The sequence below is a fragment of the Cyanistes caeruleus genome, chromosome 2 (genome assembly GCF_971803275.1).
Source record: "Cyanistes caeruleus chromosome 2, bCyaCae1.hap1.1, whole genome shotgun sequence".
In the NCBI taxonomy this organism is placed as follows: Eukaryota; Metazoa; Chordata; class Aves; order Passeriformes; family Paridae; genus Cyanistes; species Cyanistes caeruleus.
The window spans coordinates 38910433-38922429 of record NC_141702.1 but is presented as its reverse complement, the minus strand read 5'-3'; the positions used below and the strand labels follow the sequence as shown (position 1 = coordinate 38922429).

At 34.4% G+C, this 11997-nt stretch overlaps 1 long non-coding RNA gene across 1 annotated transcript; it reads right to left on the bottom strand.

Annotated features, from left to right (window-relative positions):
• On the bottom strand, window positions 1-2056 carry LOC147654739 (uncharacterized). The gene is made up of 2 exons (XR_015283031.1): window positions 1897-2056; window positions 1-324 (listed from the first exon to the last, which is right to left on the bottom strand). It is a non-coding gene; the product is annotated as an uncharacterized LOC147654739 (long non-coding RNA).
• Window positions 2057-11997: the final 9941 nt, after the last annotated feature.

Sequence of the window (11997 nt, the reverse complement as noted above, 5' to 3'; positions counted from 1 at the left end):
TCAAAGATAATAATTTATAATTTATCTTGCAGTATGGTATCATGTGAAGCAAAAACAATACAGCACAGAGAGGAAGATAAAAGGAACAGTTTAATGTTAGCACTGAAGCGTTTCAGTCGCTTCTTTCTGAAAGTTAACCTTGAGATTTTGATGGCCCTCTAGAATTCTGTTGTGTTAATTTGTGAGTAAAAGCAGCAGATGCTTGGAAACAACTGTTTGCCTCATACTCTGGTGAAAAATGTATGAGGAGAAGAAAGGCAAGTAGTAGTTCACTGTATCTGCTTTTCTTAGTGGGGTTGGAAGTGACCTGTTCTCCAATTGGTACTGAAAAAAAGAAAATAGCAAAATATGTAAAAAAGTATAGATGCAACATTTTATTTTTATACATAGTGATTGATTCTTTGTATGCCTATTGGCATCAGGGGTCAAGCACACATTCTGACCATCTTTTTTGAGTGGTTAGCAATGTGCTGAGAACTAAGTTACATAATAGCACATATCTAATATAGAAAATAGCACAAAGAAAAAGCCCTTCTATTTCTTTACTTTTAATTCATTATTTATTATAAAAGCCTGATGGACCGCAAGCATTAAAATTTTAGAGAGCAGGAATGATCTTTGTGTTCTGTACATGCAAACTATATAGAATAATATTGTTGAGTTTAATTCTTGATTATATCCTGTGCATGCTACTGAAATTAATATATGTTATACAATAATTGAAATACAAAACAAAAAATACAAACATATATTTTCTGTTAGTATTTTCCTTCATTACTCCCGTTTTTAGTCTGAAGCAGAATGTATTTAGTTCAAGTCCTCAGCCATTCAGTTTTTGGAAAGTGGCTTAGATAATTCACCTTGACCACAGCTATGACAAAAATATCACCAAAAGGTTTAAAAAATTGATTATCAGCAGTCAACCTTGTGATGTTACCTAAACAAAATCACTCAGTGCCATCTAAAATCCAGTAGATCATCATAAAACTCCCATACATTTGGAGCTGTAAGTTTCAACACTAATATAGAATTCTTTAGGAGGTGAGTAAATTCAAACTTTGAACCTTCAGTGACCTCACTGGGCAGTGAATCCATAATTCCTCATTTACTTGTTACTTATTTTTTTATCCTTCCTTAAGGCAAGATAATGTTAAGATTTTGGTCCATCTCAACAGATTCTCACTACCTCCTTGTGGTGAAACATGCATGTCTTAGAGTCAAACATACTGAGCAAGAAGACATCATGAGACTGAGTATGTTTAGACAACTGAATTCCACTCGCATTGCCTCCCTAGTGTCTCCGACCTTCTACATGGACTGCTGACATGGTGCCGGAGCCAGCTAGCTCACCCACAGCTCCGTGCCAAGAGCGGGACACACCTTGGGAGCCAGCACAGTTTGGCTGTCAGGCACAAGTGGAGGTAAGGATGAGGTCTTTTGTATGGGTTCTAAGGAAGGCTTTTTTGCTGGGAGGGTCCAAGGACGAAAGACAAAGACATTGGGTGTGCAGGAGCTTTTATAGAGGGAGGTCTCAGGGTGAGGGTGCAATCTTGAACCAATAAGGAACGTACAGGGGAGGAGTACATGGCAGGGTTTACAATATAGCAACCAATGAGAGCACAAAAGGGGAGGGAACAACTTACATAAACCAATATGGCTTTGAGCAATATACAATTGGCATTGAAGTCTCTGGAACAAAGGGTTGGCACAAAGTGGGCCTGACAACTCCATGGAAGGGGAGACAGGGAATTTTCTGGATAAAAGGGGCACATCTAGGGTAAGATAAACAACCAGGGTAGGAGGGCACAACTTGGAACAAACCACCTGAACCGAGGGGTGACAGAGCATACCAATTTCAGGAGCATAATATTAACAATATAAAGAACACAAACACACCGTAACAGACTGCAAGGCTTCAGTCCCCTTTTCAAGGGAGATGTAGTTACTTTTGCTTTCTTGAAATCCAGTTGCACTTTCTGGTGTGTCATGTTTCTCCATTCACAGCTCACCAGGTAGTTTAAACTCTTCAGCATCTCAGCTTCTGGCTGCTAATGTTGCACCTGTGACATTGAATGAAAGTTCATATGCCAATGGGTCAATATAAAATTCTTGTTCTGAGTCTAAATTTATAGTTAAACATGAGTATAATTTTCACATCTGTTTCTATAAATGTGTATGTCCTTTTATAGGCCTTGGTAAATTAATTCGATTTAATTGTTAAAAATTTGTGCTCTTGTTTATTAGCTGTTACAGTGCCTAATATTCTAGTCTGCTGCTTTGAAGATCCTGTTACTTTTGAAATTTACATTCTGGTGGTGGTAGAAAGAATAAGTCACTCTTTGTTCTTTTGTTTGATAAGTTAAATTTAATTCATACCTCTAGAAGAGATGCCTCACATGGCTTTGATCATTCTTGTGAATCATTCTCAAGTTTTCTTTGCTTATGCCTAGTGCAAACTCTAGGCATAAGAACTAGATACATTATGTTAACTGAAAAAAATTTTTCAGTGGAATTTTTTTCCAGGGAAAATACATCTTATAGGGATATATTTACAGGTTCATTAGATCACTGGAGTAATAAATAGCAGTAAAAATGGTTATCCTTTCCTTGGATATATTTTGTGCATGAGGACAGAATATACTATAATTGTGTCACTCTTAAAGGCTGGTTGTAAAATATTTCCTTTAACAGATTGCACAGCCTTCCTAAACATCCTGTTCTTGTACTTCAATGTCCTCATTCTTCAAGATATTTTCATGATTTATAATTTAAATCTCATTTTCTGGAATTTTATCTTTTTGCTTTCTATGTTGTCTTCAGCCTATACAAAGATGGATGAATTTTCTTCTTTAAGACCGCCTCTCAAAGTCTTAAAAAATAATTGTGTATGTTGTAGGTCAAGATATGTATGTATAGCAATTATCATTTCTATTTACTTCTTTTGGACTGTGTCAAATTATTCCATATCCTTCCTAAGCTGTATTCCTTCAAAATAACAAGAGCAACAACAAAATAATAAAAAATAATAAAAAATAAAGAGCCAGAAGATGCTTGAAGAGTACTGACATGACAGAAAGACATATTCTGAATGTGTTTTAATGCAACACTCTTGTATGTAAATTCCAGAGCTTCATTTTATCACAAGAAAAGTATATTTTTAACTTTTGTTCAGAGGCTGTGATCCAGTGTAATATTAAATAATTTTCTGCAATATTGATGGCTATCCAGTCTAGTCTTGCATTCTTCCTTAACAAACTGTAAAAGTGGTTTTTATTTTTGTTATCTGACATGAGACCATATTAATGCCACTTTTATGGTGATTAGACTGGAAAATATTTTGCTCCCCAGCAGGCTAATAGTAGTGACAGTTTCTTCTAGGTTCATATGTGTTTACTTTTATGGTGAAAACTATAGGTTCAAATATATAGTTTCTAGAGCACTCAATTTTCATCCTTCCATATGAAAGGCAAAAATGAGTCACTCTTGTTCTGCATCAGGACTGGGCTTTACATAATTCCTGTTTATAATGCTGAGGACTATGACATCCTTAGAAATTTATATCATACTTTAATAAGGAAGGAGAAATAGTTCCCTCATTTGCCATAAATGGGGTTGTATTTTCCTGTTCTACTTACTGCTCTGAATTTGATAATCTTACTCAGCGGGTAGTCCCGCAGAGGACTTGCTCTTGGTCTTGGAGGACTATTAAGTGGTTCATACAATCACACAAATATTCAGAAAAATCAAGAAAGAATTGAAAGAAAAGTGTAATAAATTAAATTTTCAGTCGCTAAGAAGTTAGAAGAAAATATATAAACATAGACTGTTCCAGTAACCCATTTTCCATGCTGAGAAGTGCCTTCTCCCAAAGTAGGGAAATGCAACTCTTCTGGTCTTTTTTGTTTGTGTTTATTATGGTTTGTTCTACCCAGCAGGACAATAAATCACGTTTACTGCATAGCAAATCGACTTCATATAACTTTTAAATACCAGAGGAGATGTATCATATTGGTCTTTTCTGTCATGATAATAAATGAATGCACAATAAATGAATGTTTTGTTGTTCCTATTTTTAAAATAGTATGCCAATTAGAAGTAGTTTCATACAACATCCTTAGCACAGTAGAATCCACAGACCTTTCGCACAAATAACTAAGAAAGGAGAGTGGGGTTTATATGTTTGTATTGCTTTTGTGTGTCTCTTCCCATCCCTAATAGCCAACAAATATTTTTTCTTATAAATTACAGATTTATTTTAGATGGACAGACCTCAAAGTTATTTAGGCTAAAGCTTAAAGATACATCTGCCCTTTTATCCTGAGATTATTTGCATTAAAAAAGGAGCAGGGGTTCCATGGCTAAATAATATTTTTGTTAAACTAGGAAAAGATAATCTGAAAAAACCATCTCACTTAAAATGTAAGTTTGCAAATAAGATTTTGCATGTCTCATACTGTAAAGTACTTTCCTTCCAGGTTGCTACATGGATAAAAGTGGCTTTTATCCATTTTGTGTGTTTCAACATGCTCTTGACAGTCCACTTTCAAACTATTGGATAAACTTCTAATATGACTTGACAGTGACAGCTTCCTGCCAGCATTAATAGTGACAATTTTTTTTTCACTTATTTTGCAGGTTGTTTATGATTTGAATTTTGAATTTGTGTCTGCATTCTTGAATATTTTTGGATATCTCTTGCTTTTTTTTGAATTCTAGATGATGTTTGGAAATGGTCATAAACACACGCAGCACAACAAACCTCAATGGTTTAACAGCAACTTCTAAAGTTAAGTAAAATATATACAGTATATATAAAATATATACAATGCAAGTTGCAAATAAATAAATAAACTAGGCATCATTATTTGCAAAGCTCTTACGTCTATTTTTTAGGTTGCCACCTGGGCAGAATTTCAGAAAGTATTTTTTGTTCCTAGGTTTCTTTATTCTTCAGAACAGGAAATGAGGTTGGAACCTGACAGGTGAGAGAAAGGCTTGGGCAACTGCAAAAATGGGTGGATATGGATGGCAATTTGCAAAGCCTTGACACAAGCAGGCTAAAGCAGAGAACTTGGAGGAGGAAAAAGAAATGGGTTACATGAATTCTCAGCTGTGGTACTGCTGTTCTGAGGCAGAAGGATTGTGTTTATTGGGTAAATGAGCTTCAAGTCTGGGAAGGACTGCAGCTGTGTGATCATACTGCTTAGATGTTCCCACACAAAAGGGCTTCTTGAAGGCACGTGACACACAAGGCCAGCTAAAAAATTCAAACAAAACATGGAAATAATTACTTCAGGAGGATCAGTGGTTGAGAAGCAGTGTGAAAAAAATGAAGACTAAAATGAATGGGAAACTTAACAATGTATTCACGGATGAGAGTCTATTAGTTAGGATTTCTGATGCAAGATAATAAAGAGAAAAAGAGCATTATTAGGAAAAGAGGAAAATGGGAACGGAACTTTTCTCTCTTAATTATCTTCAGAGAAACATATCTTTAATTAATAAATAGTTATAACAGTCTTCCAATATTTTTTGCATTGATTTGCAACTGGCTCTCCTCATGAATAGCAACCTAACCCTTTACAAATTTCTCCAAATATGTGTAAACCCATGATAGTGCAAAAAACTGGATAATAAAGGGACTAATGGAATAATTATAGTACTATAATAATAAAGGGAATAAGTAGGTCACATAAGCAAGGCATATGCATTTATTGTCTCTGCAGTATTTAGATTTCTCTAACATGGTATTTTCTCTGACAGCTTGAAAGGTTGAAAGTATAGTATCACATTGTTTCTGATTTCCTGCAACATAAATATGACTACCTCTGTTGAAACTGTAGCTTGCTAAGAAAAGTATCCCCCAAATCTACAATTACTGTTATTTCATACAGTATTCCATAAGATTTTGGTAAGATCAAATACTTTAAGAAAGCCATAGTCCTCTGAGAAGCTTCAATACCCAACAGTAGAAAATCTATTATATAGCAGGGTTTCATAATGATTTTCTAAGCCATTGACTTAAGAAAGACCTTATAGTTTCCTTTAGTCTCACATGGATTGTGATATAAAGTAGGCCCAAATAAGGTATTCTATGACTTTTTTTTTTTTTTTCTTTTTGTATCAAACAAAGATTATGGTGTAAAATAACAAGTTGATTCTACCTGTTTTACCTAGGATCCTATGTTGTTTATTACTATGGCAACAACCCTTTAGTGTTTCATTGACCTGGGGACAATCATACTTGAGTCCCTTTTTTTTTCTATCTGTGAAAAATTGCATGCCAGATTTTGCCCTGTTATTAGCATTGCAGCTGTGCTACTGTTTAGTGCACATGTTGTTTTTTACTAATTTAGTAGAAAATAAGTTCAGAAGGAAGTGCTTGTATTGCTGCCAAGTTTTGCAATTATTTTAACTGCTGGGGAAAATTATATTTTGCACATCTGAGTTGTGAATGTTGTAAACAACATGTATGATCTATCTTGAGGAGCAGCAAACTGGTGTCATCCATCTTCTCTCCAGAATTTCAGAAGAGTTTGGGAAGATGTCATCTTCTCAAGGATCAGGCCTGTGAAATAGCTTGATATTCTCCACTCTTTCTGGCACTAGGATGGACAAAACATCTTTTTCAGCCCATATTGTCTTTTTTCCAGTGACCCGTTAAGTACCTGAATTGACCAAACCTATCCTGAGTCCCCTAGAACATCCAGCTTGCTTCCAGGAGTGTACCAGACTGTCTTCACAATGGATTTGTCAATTTCACTTTTGAATTGTTTTCTACCTTTTCTTTTATACCATTAATTTATTTAAGTTTGTGTAGTAGTGTGTTTCTATACTTCAACTGCATGCTGCATATGTTAAATGAATTTTTTTTTTTTCATTTTTGTTTAAAGAACCTCCAACTTGTTGTCTGATAATATACAGATTTTTTTTTTTTTTTTATCTTGGACTGTGAGAAAATGAAAAGTAGGTATTTCAGTTTCATATGATTCATGCTTTTATAATTTATCATATCTCTCACCAGGAATCTCCCCTCCAGTTGGAGAATTGTTATCAATTCCATTCTTCTTGTAGAGCAGCTCTTTTGTTTCTGTGCTCCTCCCCACCACCTATGTTATTTTAAAGCTTTTATTACAGCTTGACTGATATGTGGAGGTCAGGAACACACACAGCATTTGTCACAGGTACTAATTCTGAGTTTATATCATAGCATGATACTGGGTTTGTGTTTTTTTCTTTATTTCTTTCTAACATGCTATTTGACTTGTTGATCTCTCTTAAGCAACAAGTTAGATTTTTTGTAAGACTACCTCTGTGGCTCATTTCCTTAGCAATAAATAGCTAGTTAGCTTTGGTATTTTTCTTGTTTTAATTTTTTTTTAATTACTTTTTCAGTTTGTTTTGTTTTGTTATGAATTTATTGACATAGACTTTTGTCTGATTCATTAATTCCCAGTCAGCTAAGCTATTATCATAGGCAATTCTTTTAATCAGATTTTCTTTTAATAATCTATCCTTTTTTAAATAATCTATCCACTTAAAGACAGTATACATATCTTATGCTTTTATTACCAGCTTCTAAATGAGTGCATTTGAACAGTCTCTATACCAACCACATTTTTCTCTTTTAACCAATTGTTTAAAATATTTTAAAAATAAATTTAGTTGCTATAATTCTTCTTCAAAAGTTAAGATATTAATATAGTGCATTTCTTTAACTTTTTAATTTGTTAAAGTTAAATTTGAGTATATTACTATCTTCAAGCATCACATTTTGTACCAAATCTTATGCCATATAGAAGACATATCTCTCTTCTGTTGTATTCCCTCATAAATCACTTCAAGGAGTCATAAAGAGGAGTTATAAATGTCACTTCCAATGAACATAGCTGTTATGGGGTCTACATATGCCAGCCAAATCTTTCATTAATATTGTCTCTGACTTCTTATCAAATTATTCTCATTACCATCATGAGTGTTTAGGCAAAATATTTTCCTTTAACTACATTGCCACGGGTTTCAGTATGCTTGGTTTTTGTGTTCCTTGTGGATATGGATGATATATAGTTCACATGATTTAATGTATAGCTCCTTTCCTCTCCTGGTTTAACCTGTATTCTGTTTCTCTAGAAATACCCTGACATCCCATTCATTATCACCTTCTAGTAAATGTTTGACATGCATAATAAATATTAATTAAAAATAATGTTATGTCTTTAATGTCTATGTGATAAAATGAATTAATAATATATGTAGGCTTCTATCTGAATAAAATGACGTCTAAACCCTTTGAAAACTGGATTTGATCACTGCAGCCTAGACTTTTTCATTCATTGCACATTTTAACTGAGGAATGATTTAGACTGTATAAAACTGAGAGACAAAAATAATTTCAGTGGCTGGTTAAAATGCCTAATTTAGCACATCTACTGGCATTTCCTTATAGCACTGAAGTTAGTCCCTCAAAGTGAAAATCACTCAGGCAACCATAGAAGTTGATGCTTGTTTTGAAATATTTCTTTGGGGGTTTATCTGTTAGGCAGTATTTGTCCCCTTTGTCTTGCAAGTCCCTGTGCTACAGCTATCATCTATAACAGTAATAGTTGTCTTTTACAGAGCCTCTCACATCCTCAGAACACTACACAAATACTAATAGTATTCAATCAGCCCATCTGAGGTAGAGGTATGTATTATTAAACAGTTTTTCATTACATGATTACAAGATGTTCTGACAATGCAAAGCACACTGTCTGAAAATCGTATAAACTTTTTTTCTTGTGCGCTTGGAGATTACTTCAGATTTTGTTTAGCATTTTAACTACTAGATGATTAAATGACTTTTTGTTTCTTTCAAAAGTAAAAGGAAAAATATTGACTAGGCTTTCCCAAAAAGTTAGGAATATGCTTGATAAAGAAAATAATTGTTTTACTGAATCTATCCAAGGGAAAAGGGTATAGTATCAGGTCAAACAGATTTTAATTTTTTTAAAAAGGCTCAGTGAAATCTCTGTTATCAGTGGTATTTGTTGATAAATCTGTGTGTTTAAGTAAGTGCTGAATCCTTCTGTCCTTCATGAAAATCTATAATTCTTAATTCTTCTCAAGGCTGAAATAAGCCAAGAAATTCATACTATCTACAGCCGAGGAAAGTAGTGCATATTAAAAAAAAGTGGAAGTCCCAATGGAATGATACAGAAAAGATTAGCATGGCTCCTACTCAAAGATTGCCTCCAAGTTCATGGACAGAAATGAGACTGTCTTGAGAACAAATGACACTACTCACCTGAAAAAAATCTTCAGAAAGGCAGGTTGGCCAAAAAGAACAACAGAAATGGGGATGTTGGAGAGAAGGGATGTTGAACAGGAAGTGAACACGGACAGGTCCCAAAGGCTTGGAAGGGAAATATGTAGGCATGGAAAGCAAATGGATAGACAGTGTTTAATACAATATTAAAAGCCACTGAAAGTTCCTAGGATAAGGACTGACTCTCTAAACTTTCAAACAGACCTGGAAAAATTTGTTTTCAAATCGCTTGTTGATCTGTCTCAACTAAAAGAGTCACATTTTGTCCCTTTAAAAGATAACCTACTCTAATTTGTATTCTAATAATGTGTGGACATTAAAGATTCATAGGGCCTTTGCTGTACTTGCTTTCAGAAGAAGTTGCTGGCAACTCGGTCTATACATTTGATCTATACATAAAACAAAATCCTTCAGGGTGGAATCTACAGCTTGTCTGTGCGATGATGTTTATTAATCTTCTCTTGCAGTAAGAGCACATTGAAACATTAGGCATTTCACTGTGTAAGACATCATTTCTGTCCCTGGGTCAGGTAATGGAGTTTCTTGATAGCCTTAATGTTCTTAGGTGCTATACACTGTCACTAAGCAGGTAAGTATCTAAAGCAACAGTCTGGAATAAAATCAGCACTTATATCATCCAAACGAATTTCTTTAAATAATCAGACTTTGACTGTGAGAAAGAAGATTGAGTTGAGAAAACAATAAGATGGATACTTTTGTTTCTTGTCTGTTAAGTCAAAGTTTACATCCACAGGGCCATTAGTCTGTTTCTACATTTCTCTCTGTTCCTAAAGATTTAATAATAATAATAATAATAATAATAATAATAATAGTATTCTTTCAATACTTAATGACTGGACTTGCATTATCAGCACAGGTATCAGCATCAGCAAACTCATTTTTGTCATATGCTTGCTTGTGTATTTTTTTATAAATAGTGTAAATAATTGGAAATGTTGATTTGAAATCTCTATGTGCAATCAATTTAGAATTGCTTAAGATTTTTGTTTCCCACCCCCCACCCCCTCCGGATATCTTAGTTTCTGTATATGCATAAAATATTATATTATTGCTGTGATTATTATTTAGAAATTGGTGACTGCAAGAGGACAGACCTCATCAGAAGAACTAAAGCCTCTTACTATACTTTTTATAGCAAAATGGAGGTCTTCTGTTTTCCTTGTGTGTGTTTTTCAAGCACTAGAAATCAGCACATGGGTTTTAGAACAAATTATAAATTAAGTGATCCACATGTGCTTGAAAAATTATTGCTGTCATGCTTTGCAGTAGATATCACACGCTTCAAATTATGCTTCATTAACAAATAAGGAAGAGCACGTGTTAAAAGCAGTAGTACTCCTTAAAGCTTTTAAAGGGTAATATGACACTTGCTCATTAATGCACTCGCTATAATTTACATGTTTAGAGAGTACAAAACAGCAGCCTTAATATTTATTACTATTGCAAATGAGAGCAATGAATTGTTGACAGATGCATTGCAAGAGATTTGATTAAGAACAATAATTCCAAGATTTCATTTGGGCAGTTAAACTCTGTTCTTCATATGATTTTTGTGTTTAATTGAAATCATGTTTCCAGTAAAAAATAAACAGAATCATTCTATTCAACAATATATAAAACCAGATGTTTCACTACAAATTTAGGAGAGATGTTGTAAGTTTAGTGAAAAATTTCTAGGGATGATGATGTGCTATTGAATGTCACTGTTAGAAGTTAAAGGATTAATTAATTTCACTTGAACCAAATTTGAAGTCCTATGATTTCACATCTTAAAGAAAAATGGGGGAAAAAACCCTATTGTTTTTCTGTTTAAGATCATAGGGGCTGAAATGAAATCTACATGTTTGGATAGGTAAACCTAGGCTCCTAGTTTTGCATTTTGTTGGTTGAGTGATACATGATAATTGGTGCAGACTGTTCCTGCAAACCACAGTAAAAGCTGAAAATGGTTTCTTGCCTACTAAATTCTGCTCACTTTAAATCTTAGAAGAAAACCTAGCTTTAAATATACTGGTGTAAAAATTTTGAATTTCAATCTGGTGCAACAGAAGCTATCTGTAAAAGGCTATTGCAGTTATTGCCCTTATGGGAAACCTGAGTCATGAGGCATTAAGGTCACATGAATATGAGTGCAGACCGGATTAGTATTGAAGCTAGAAAGGGAATCAAAAGTCTTCTATTCCTTGATCAGTGTCCTGTTCAGTGGACCACAGCCTTTTATCCTTGCTCTTTCCACATGGGAATATATTTAGGTGCATTAGGGGTTTCCTGTATTTTGCTGCTCATGCTACTACTTGAGCTTTTGTGACAGGCGGAATTTGACGGCACTTTCCACTATCCATCTATTTTGGGTGGTGTCATTATAGTGAAAGCAGAGAAACATTGATTTGTTTCTTCTCTTGACCAAAAAAAGAGAAAGAAGTATGCTATGTAATTTTAATGGAGTCCTGTCAGGAGTCATTGCCAATATCACAACCCCTTCACCTCTTTTATCTGCCAGAAAAGTCAGAATTTAGGAAGCCTCACTTGCATTAATGGGTTGTGTGCTTAAACTGTAACTAGAATGCTTGAGTATTGATGTATATTCAGACTTTTTGAAAGTATTTTCCTGGAAAGGCTTCTCCTCCCAGGAGCAGGGGTGAGTGGTAGATGCCACTGCATCTATGCTTTGA